General features: G+C 45.2%; 1 pseudogene; it reads right to left on the bottom strand.

Annotated features, from left to right (window-relative positions):
- Positions 1–2,086: 2,086 nt before the first annotated feature.
- On the bottom strand, positions 2,087–2,703 carry LOC132361690 (poly(rC)-binding protein 1-like; annotated as a pseudogene).
- Between the last annotated feature and the right edge of the window lie 6,537 nt (positions 2,704–9,240).

Raw genomic sequence — 9,240 nt, 5'->3', positions numbered from 1 at the left:
CATTTCCTCTAAGATCAGGAACAAGACAAGGGTGTCCACTCTCACCACTATTATTCAACATACTTTTGGAAGTCCTAGCCACGGCAGTCAGAGAAGAAAAAGAAATAAAAGGAATCCACATAGGAAAAGAAGAAGTAAAACCATCACTGTTTGCAGATGACAGGATACTATACATAGAGAATCCTAAAGATGCCACCAGAAAACTACTAGAGCTAATTAGTAAATTTGGTAAAGTTGCAGGAACCTTGAAAAATGGTACAGATGAACCGGTTTGCAGGGCAGAAATTGAGACACAGATGTAGAGAACAAACGTAAGGACACCAAGGGGGGAAAGCCGCGGGGGTGGCAGGGGTGGTAGTGTGATGAATTGGGCGATTGGGATTGACATGTATACACTGATGTGTATAAAATGGATGACTATTAAGAACCTGCTGTATAAAAAAATAAATAAAATAAAATTCAAAAAAAAAGAAGACATATAACAAGACAAACATATGTGCGCATGCACACACACACACACATACCACAGGGGAAAGAATAATTAACTTGAATACATTAACATGAAAAACTTCCTTAAAACAAAACACACTCTAAAAAATAAAGACGGACCCTAAAGAGAGAGAAATTATTTTTCAATACACATAATGAACAGAAAGTTAGTATCCAGATATAAAGAATTCCTATGATGCAATAAGATAAGACAAACAACCCAAAAGAAAAGTGAGCAAAGAATATGATAGGCACATCACAGAAGAGGAACTCAAACGGTCACTAAACATATGAAAAGATGCTTAACCTCACTAATAGACAAGGAAATGAAAATCCAAATAAAAAAGTCATTTCACAGCAGCAAAAACACAGCAACACCGCAACACATGGGTGTTTCTGCCCCAGGAAGCCCATTAGTGACGCAACACCCAAGGTTTCCATTGTGTCACATAAGCACTTTCCAACTAGCAGGTTCCAAAATTCCAGACTCCCAGAGGGAAAGTAGGTGCTCTGCATAAACAACAATGTTGTACAGTTGAGGCACCGGTAACCACCCTTATCTGTTAAAGAACAGTGGGAACACTCCAGAAATCTGAGTTCGCAGGCACCAGCCAAGGGCCAACCTAGCAGGCAGGCCCTTCTAGAAGGCAGCAGCTTCAAGTCTGCTATGGTAACCCTTTTCTGCAGAGTGTACATGGATATGATCATTTTGAACAGCAATCTGGAAACATCTAATGAAGTTGAAGACATGCATGTCCACTGGCCCAACAGTCTCCTCCTAGGTCTATCCTGTATTAGTGCATGTGGAGACATGGTCAGGGGTACTCTTTGTAGCCTTGTTTCTAATAGCAGAATATCAAAAATCAATCTGAATATTAATCAACTGAAGAATTAATAAATGAATTATGTCCAATTCATGCTATTGATGTCATGAAGCAGTGGAAATGAACTAATTAAAAGTATGTATTTCAAAATTGATAAATCTCAAAACTTAATGGTTAGAAAAAATATCTAATGGCAGCAGGATAGAAATAGCAAGGCCTTCCTGGCTACTCAGTCTAAAATTTCAACTGTCCATCCCCATCCTGACACCATACCCCCTTCTCTGCTTTTTCTTATATCCTTAGCAGTTATCACTATCAAACATACTACATGTTTTTACTTTCTCTTCTTGCTTATTGTCTCACTGCTCCTCTAGAGTACAAACTCCATGAGGGCAGGAATTTTTGTTTAGTCTCTTACTTTTTCTGGTTGTTATTAACCAAACCATTTTTTATTTTTAATTCTTGACATTACAGAACTAAACTGAATTTAACATTCTGCTCTTACATTTCTTATCAACAAACACAAATAAAATCCATGAGCCAAAAAACCCAAAACAAAACTAAAAACAGAGAAAAGCTTATAAAACTAAATATGAATCCCAGCATTATCAACTGAACAGAGAATGTGATTTTTAAATTCTCAGGGGAAGATAAAGTTGTGTAGAAACTGAACACTCAGAAATAATTTAAAACCTGGAAATCACTGACCAGAAATTACACAGCTGGATTATGAGAATACAGCATAAAGGGGTTATGAGTGAACCTACACCATTCTAGCTGCACCTCATGCCCTTCTCAGAGGATAGCCTGGCATTAATTAGATTCCGGCCCAGACTAATACTGGCAACAGAACCAGTGGCAGTAATCTACCTTCCAGGAGAGCCTTCCACTGGGTTGGCAGTTCTGATCTGGGCCCTGGACATCTGGCAGATATCATTAATGTTGGTGCCTTGGTGACTGACTATGCAGCCACTTAAGCTATTTGGAATGGTGAGTTCATGGGTAGTTTGACTAGATGCGTCCAAACTTGCCCAATAGCCTTGATCTCTGGAAGGCTGGAGTCAATTCTGGTAGATCCAGTCTCACCGTGCATCACGGCAAAGTGAGAATGTTGTCTTGCCACCTGGTTCAGCTTAGCCAGATGGAGTGGAGAAATGGTGTGTTGTCCTTGAATTGAGTAAGCATCTAGAGGTGGTCCCTCCAGGTCATCGATGGTGTGGGGTAGCCTGCAGCATCTCTGCACCAAAGAGAGCATCTCCAGCATGCCTAGGCAGATCTGCTTGGTACACTCGGTAACAGACTGCAGCACACCAGCAATGGTGACGGCCCGCTCGGTGGAGTTGGCCAGCATTTCCCCCCCCCACCAGTACCGAAAACAGTGCCTGGCCATAGTAGCTACTCAGTAAGTATTTGTTGAATGAATGAATGAATAGTGTATGCTACCATTTTTATAAAATTTAAAACATGTGAAAGTACTAACAATTATTTATAGATACATATATAAGCAGTGAAAAATACTATGCTTGAGGGTTATGAACACCAAATTTAGGACATGATCACTTCTAGGTGGGAGGGAGGGGAATGAGATTCAGGAAGAGACACAAAGGAGGCTCAACTATATGTATAATATTCAAATTTCTTAAAAAGATCTGAAGCAAGCATGGTAACATATTAAGAGTTGACAAAACTAAGTGGTGGATACATAGATAGTTGTAAGATCGCTCTCTCTATTTTTTGTAGGCTTGAAACAATTCATTTAAAAACTATCCTATCCAGAGCTAATATCTTACACCACCACCCGCTACCCCCTGACAACAGCACCACCATCAGAGGCCACCCCAGGAGTATTCACAGCAGCGTGTGGAGGACTCTTCTGAATGATAACTACTCCACTTCTCTCACCCCCCTGCTGAATTGGAAGATGCCAGATATTGAACCTCACTCACCTTTGCATCCCATCCCTCCTGTGACCTTTCATGCTTGTCTTACTATAAAATGGATTTTCAGTTAATATTGAATAGGGTAGAATGAAAATGCTACTTTGGGGAATGGCAGGCAGAACTGGCTACATAATTTTGCGGGCCCAGTGAAAAATGAAAGCTTATTAAAAAATTATTTAGAATTTCAAGATGGCAATAGCAGGGCGTTAAATCAAGCACAAGCGCACAGGCCTCCCACCCATGAATCCAACCCTGAGGGCAGGCTTTGAACACAGAACTCATAAAGTAACTGAATGATTTAAAAGAATAGGCTACGGGGAGGCTGCTAACTATGCACTACATCCTTCTTCTTCCACAATAACAGAGCAGTGACTTGGTGCCAAGTTGCCCAGGTGGAGACAGCATTAGTCAAGCCTTGTGGTACATGTGGCCTGGTCACTAAGCTCTCTTTAGCAGAATGGAGTGGAAGTGACAGGTGTGACATCGGACCAGGAGGTCCGCTCCACGCTCTTTCCCCAACTCTGCTGACTGGAACTTGATTTTGTGGTAACCATGGAAACAAGCTTAAGGATTCAGGATGGCAGAGCCACAAGATGGAAAGACTCTGGGTCCTGAGTGTGTGTGTGGAGCAGAGCTGTCTAGCAGTGCAGCACACTGCCCCCTACCATTAGGTGCCTCAAATTAGTCTGCATCCTGGTTCCATTACAGCAGCCTAGCTTGGTTGACTTAGGTGGTGTGATAGAAATATCATTTTTGATTCACTCAACAGCTAAAAATAGGCTGTTCTAGACAAATCCAATGCTGTAACGGTCCCCTAGGCCCTGTGCACTGACAGCAACAGGCCCTGGCCCAGCCCCAAAGAAAGAGCCTGGCTTAGAGTGGAAGTAATGCATACGTTCCCTCCAAAAAACTCAAGCAGCTGCTTAGAATGTTAAAGTTCCTTAACAGAGAAAGCCTGTAAATCCCTGCATAGAAGATGTCCTCAAAATTCCCCGAAACCCTTCCTACAAACCTGGGATGGGCTGCCAAGAGCTCTGTGGCAGCTCCTTGCTGACCATTCAGAGCCTTTCTCTAGAGACACAGTAGGCGATTGCCGGCCCTGCAAACTAGCCGGGCTGTGTCAGATGGACCAGGGGAAGAGACTGTTTATCAAGCAGGATTGAAACGCCGTAGTCATCTAGTTCCCAGCAAGGCTATGAACAGCTCCCAAGGCACGTTAGACCCCAAATCCAACCAGCTACTCACTGGATAACATCCAGGGGTCAAGGATCAGATATTACATAACATAGCAGGTGGCCCAGAGCACACGCACACACACACACCTTTCTTTGGCAACAGGGCTTGGCTTTCACAATCACATTCTACTTGAATTTGCTCAGGAGTTTGTTTTTTTTTTTAATAGCTACAATTAATGAATGCCTATGCCTGCTATTCCTATTCTGATGAAAAATGAGACAGCTATCTGATGGTGCTCAAGCAGAGGGAAGCTAGGGTATCTGACCCTGGACTTGCAAAAAGAAATTTGGCATTTGCCAACGGATACAGCTGTGCCGTTGAGCAGATATTTTCAATAATTAGTGTTTTCAACAATATTTAGCATGTCCCCCAGAAACTCCTGGACCCTTCATTAGAGTCTTCATTCAAAATTTAAGGAACTCACCCAAGGCCAGAGGGAGACTCAATGTCAGAGATAGATGAGGCTCAAGTCTTGATGACCCCAGTCCTGTCTTCAGCCCGTGCTCATACCTGCCTCCCTTTTAATTAAAAAAAGCACCAGAGCAACAGACCAGTATCAAGCAAAGGCCCAAAATTGCATGTATATACTTGTCAGACCCTCTTCTCAAAAGCACAGTACGTCTACAATGACCACCAAAGGGCACTGCAGTGCTTAAAACACTAGGAGAAACAAACTTTGGGATTGGAACAGCAAGGTTGGATGGAGAAGGGGTTGAAATGATGATGAAACAGAGTACAGTGGGACTGGGGGGTAAGGGTGGCCACCTGGAGGCGGGCACACGCCCAAGGTCATGCACACAGCCAAGCTGGGGGGACCAAGGCCCAGGACAGAGGCTGGAGAACACAGAAACAATTTGCCTCTCTGATACTCCCCTAAAGCATGGTTCCATGGGAAATCTGGTGAACAAACATTGTTTCATTCAACCTTTTGATGAGGTGAGAAGAATGGCAGGTACTGGCCAAACTGGAAATAAAAAGACAAAAGGATTTAAGAAAGCTAAAGAGGCATAAGTGGTGAGACATTTGGAACAACCACTCCAGTGCTGACACTCCCTGGGGCTCTGGGAAGAGACTCAGTTAATCCAGGGAGGCCAAATATGAGCGTCCCGTCAGGCCAAGGTTGAAAGAAAAGTGTGCAGAGGTAAAACAGGCAGCAGTGTTTAGGGACCTGCATCTTGTATCAGAGACACCTGCTGTAAAGAGGCCCACAGCTTTCAGAGTGTTACTAAAGTTTCAAACACGCAGACTCAGAGGCTTACCATTTCACGAGATGACTTCATTGGAGGGGCAGGGCAGTTGATGAAAATGTCACCATTTACGGTTGGCCAGAGCAGGAAGAGGGATGGTGGCCTTTTCCAAAACCACAAAAGCCGTGGTCAGTGCCAGAGTCAGAGACAGAACAAGAAGGCTTGCTTCCTTTCTCTGCTCTTGGCCACATGAAGATATAATGAGAAGTCAGGAGTCTGTGACCCAGAAAAGGATCCTCACCAGAACTCTCCTGTGCTGACACCCTGACCTCAGAGTTCCAGACTCCAGAACTGTGAGAAATAAATTTCTGCTGTTTATTTTTAAAGGGAGAGAGGTGGGGGCTGGGGAGGCTGGTAAGAATTTTATCAGGGGTTCCTGACCATGCTGTCCAGATGCCCATCCTCCCCTAGATGTCATGTTCCCACGAACACGTGCCCAGGGCCCACAGCTACCTTCAGCTGACTGCCCAAAACAAGGCCTTCGTTATAAAACCCCGTTGTGCAGGCCTGGCATGCTATCCCAAGGGCTCCTGGAAAGAAGTGCTGGCCCGCCTTTTCCAAACTCTTCACCATTCTTGGCCCACTTTTTACCCAACTCCTGACTCTTGATGGTGGTGGTGTTTGTGCCTCTACAAACTGCTGCCTTCAGGATTTGGTCAGGTTACTTAATCCTGGAAGCAACCACCCTCAGGACACCTGCCAGTGCTGACCCAGACCTCTGACTCCTTTCTCCTTGGAGGTCCTGACCCCCTATCTTAGCTTCAGCCCTGGGTTCCTCAACTCCCAGCGGTGGCCCACCCGTCCAACACCCCCTGCCATCTAACTCCGGCCCCCTGAGTGTGATTTTGTACAGTGAGGACAGGGCCACACACCATGATTGTACCTCCATTTGAAATTTGTTGCACATATAATGCCTAACTATCTCCAGTAAAGTGTACATAATTCATCTCATAGCCTAAGTTTATTAATTCTTTATTATTCCCATCGCTGTCTTTGAGAGATTAGAATTTAAAAACAATCACCACTGCCAATATTTGGGTTTTGTTAAGAAGATGTATGCAACCCAAATAGACCCAAGGCTTTGGTACCTCTAACTTGAAAACTTGATTTATTCCCAACTGTTTCTGAGCCTCTCCTAAGGGCCAGGGAACATAACACACACTTGGAAAACAAGACAAGACATGGCCCCATCTCACGGAGCTCATAGTGCAATGGGAAGAAAGACAAGTACCAAACGGTTTTGAGTCAGTGTGGGCACCACTAAGAGGTACCTAGAGGAGGCATGTCTAATCCAGAGAAGACAATGGCTGAGCTAATTGTTAAGAATAAAAGAGTAAGGAGGGGAATGGAGGTGGGGCTGGGAGGGAGGGTGTTCTAAGTAGTAGGAACATCATGGAGGTGAGAGGGAGACCCTAATTCTATGAGGTGCATCACTGGGGGTGCAGGGAAGGTAAGTGCTTCCAGGATGGGTGAGAAGATAGAGACAGGCATAGCAACATCCTGGTGGCCCTTTTCCCCCAGGCTAAGCAGTTTGGACTTTATCCTGTAATGTACTTTGGTTCTCTGACTTTAGTGGGGAGCTTGTTTTAACTGTGGTTCCTGAAAGCTGCACACAGAAATTCAGATTCAACCGATGAGGGAGTAGACTCAGGAATCTGCATTTTAATAACTACTCCATCGGCTGGGTGAGTTTGATGCAGAGTATGGTTGGGCAACACTTTTCCAAATACAGCTGCAGGAGACACAGAGCCATAGAGGGGTGGCATGATCAGATCTGTTTCAGAAAAATCACTCTGGCAGAAAGTACCCGTACATGCTCACTCAGCAAAGCCCCCTAATCCTTTGATAATCCTCCAGTAACCTTGTGTTGCCCAGAGCCTGCAAAGCTCAGAGTTGGCTCTGAAAGAGACAGTCTCCTGAGAAGAGAGGCCACTGGAAAAGTTATGCCTGAATGCTCCTGGACTGTTGTTTGGACCTTTGTAGCCCCAAACCCAGGGCAGCAAGGGGTGCTGATTGTGAAATCATGAAAGCCTTGGGGCCCCAAGTCCACTGATGGACTTCTGGATGCTGGAGGACACAGGCTCTGCTGGGGGCTGAAGCCTGGAGCAGATCCATGTCTAGTCTAGTCAGGCCTCCAGGAGCTCCTGACAGGACAGAACCTGTGCCCCTTTGGTTAACAAAGACCCAGGGGGATTTGGGTGCAGGCCATGTCAGCTATTTACCCCTGAGACGCCTCTTATGGCATCTCAGAGAACTGAACCTATCCTGATTAGCGTGGCCTAGTTTCTTGCAACCAATGGTGATAAATACACTGATAAATATTTTGTGATGGCTACAACAATGACATTCCAACCAAGAGCCTGCACACTCAGTTTCTGGAACTGCCAAATCAACTGAGCTGCAGTTCTGCAGAAATTGCCTTCTTATAACCTGGTGATTCTGAGCATGATAAGAATCCAGGCTGGGACTTCCCTGGCGGTCCAGAGGTTAAGACTCCGTGCTTCCAATTGAGGGGGTGTGGGTTCGATCCCCGGTCAGGGAACTAAGATCCCCCATGCTGCATGGTGTGACCAAAAAATAAAAAAAATAAAGAAATCCAGACTGACTGATGCTGACTGACAGCACAGAAGTCTGGGTGATGTTCTCCCTGGTTCACCACCCACGCCCACCCCAAGATCCAAGCCCGATGAGCCTTCAGAGCCCAGCACCTGTTCAATCTTCCCATGCCTCGTCCACAGCAAAATCTCATCTCTCCCAAAGTTGGACAATGCTGTGGTCCGTAACATTTTGTTTCATATTCTACCATCTCAGAGGGCAAGAACCCTGTCTTGGGCTTCTTTTTTCTGGTTCCCTCCACCAAGCAGCTACTCAGATGAGCAGGTCTGAAATGACCAAGAGGCCTCCGTGTGGGTGGGCCAGCCCTCACTCTCAGCGCCCGCCAAAGTGCGAACAGCTCAGATCTGCCGTTGCCCAGGCACTAGACCCTAGACTGGGACATTTGTTTCCTGAACTCTCTCCAGATAATTTTTTTGGCTTATGCTTAGCAGGATTGCCCCTTTGCCAGCTGAATCCTGACTGGAATTTGGTGGGATGGAGCCTCATGGACTACCTGGCAAGACACCATTGATGATCTAGAGAAGAAAATGGAAAAATCGTCTTATTCAGGTGCTTTAAACAGCCATTAGGAGATGATTCCATTTAAATCAGCTACAGGGGGCCTACCTCAAACATTTGGGTTTTTCTTTTTTTTTAATTTTTTAAAATTTTTATTTATTTTTGACTACGTTGGGTCTTCATTGCTGAGTGCAGGCTTTCTCTAGTTGTGGCGAGCGGGGGCTACTTTTCGTTGCGGTGCGCGGGCTTCTCATTGCAGTGGCTTCTCTTGTTGAGAAGCATGGGCTCTAGGTGCATGGGCTTCAGTAATTGCAGCGGGCAGGCTCAGTAGTTGTGGCTCGCCGGCTCTAGAGTGCAGGCTCAGTAGTTGTGGTGCACGGGCTTAGTTGC

The sequence above is a fragment of the Balaenoptera ricei genome, chromosome 1 (genome assembly GCF_028023285.1).
Source record: "Balaenoptera ricei isolate mBalRic1 chromosome 1, mBalRic1.hap2, whole genome shotgun sequence".
Classification (NCBI taxonomy): Eukaryota; Metazoa; Chordata; class Mammalia; order Artiodactyla; family Balaenopteridae; genus Balaenoptera; species Balaenoptera ricei.
Note: the sequence above shows the minus strand (reverse complement) of the source record. Positions and strands in the feature narration are given on the sequence as shown.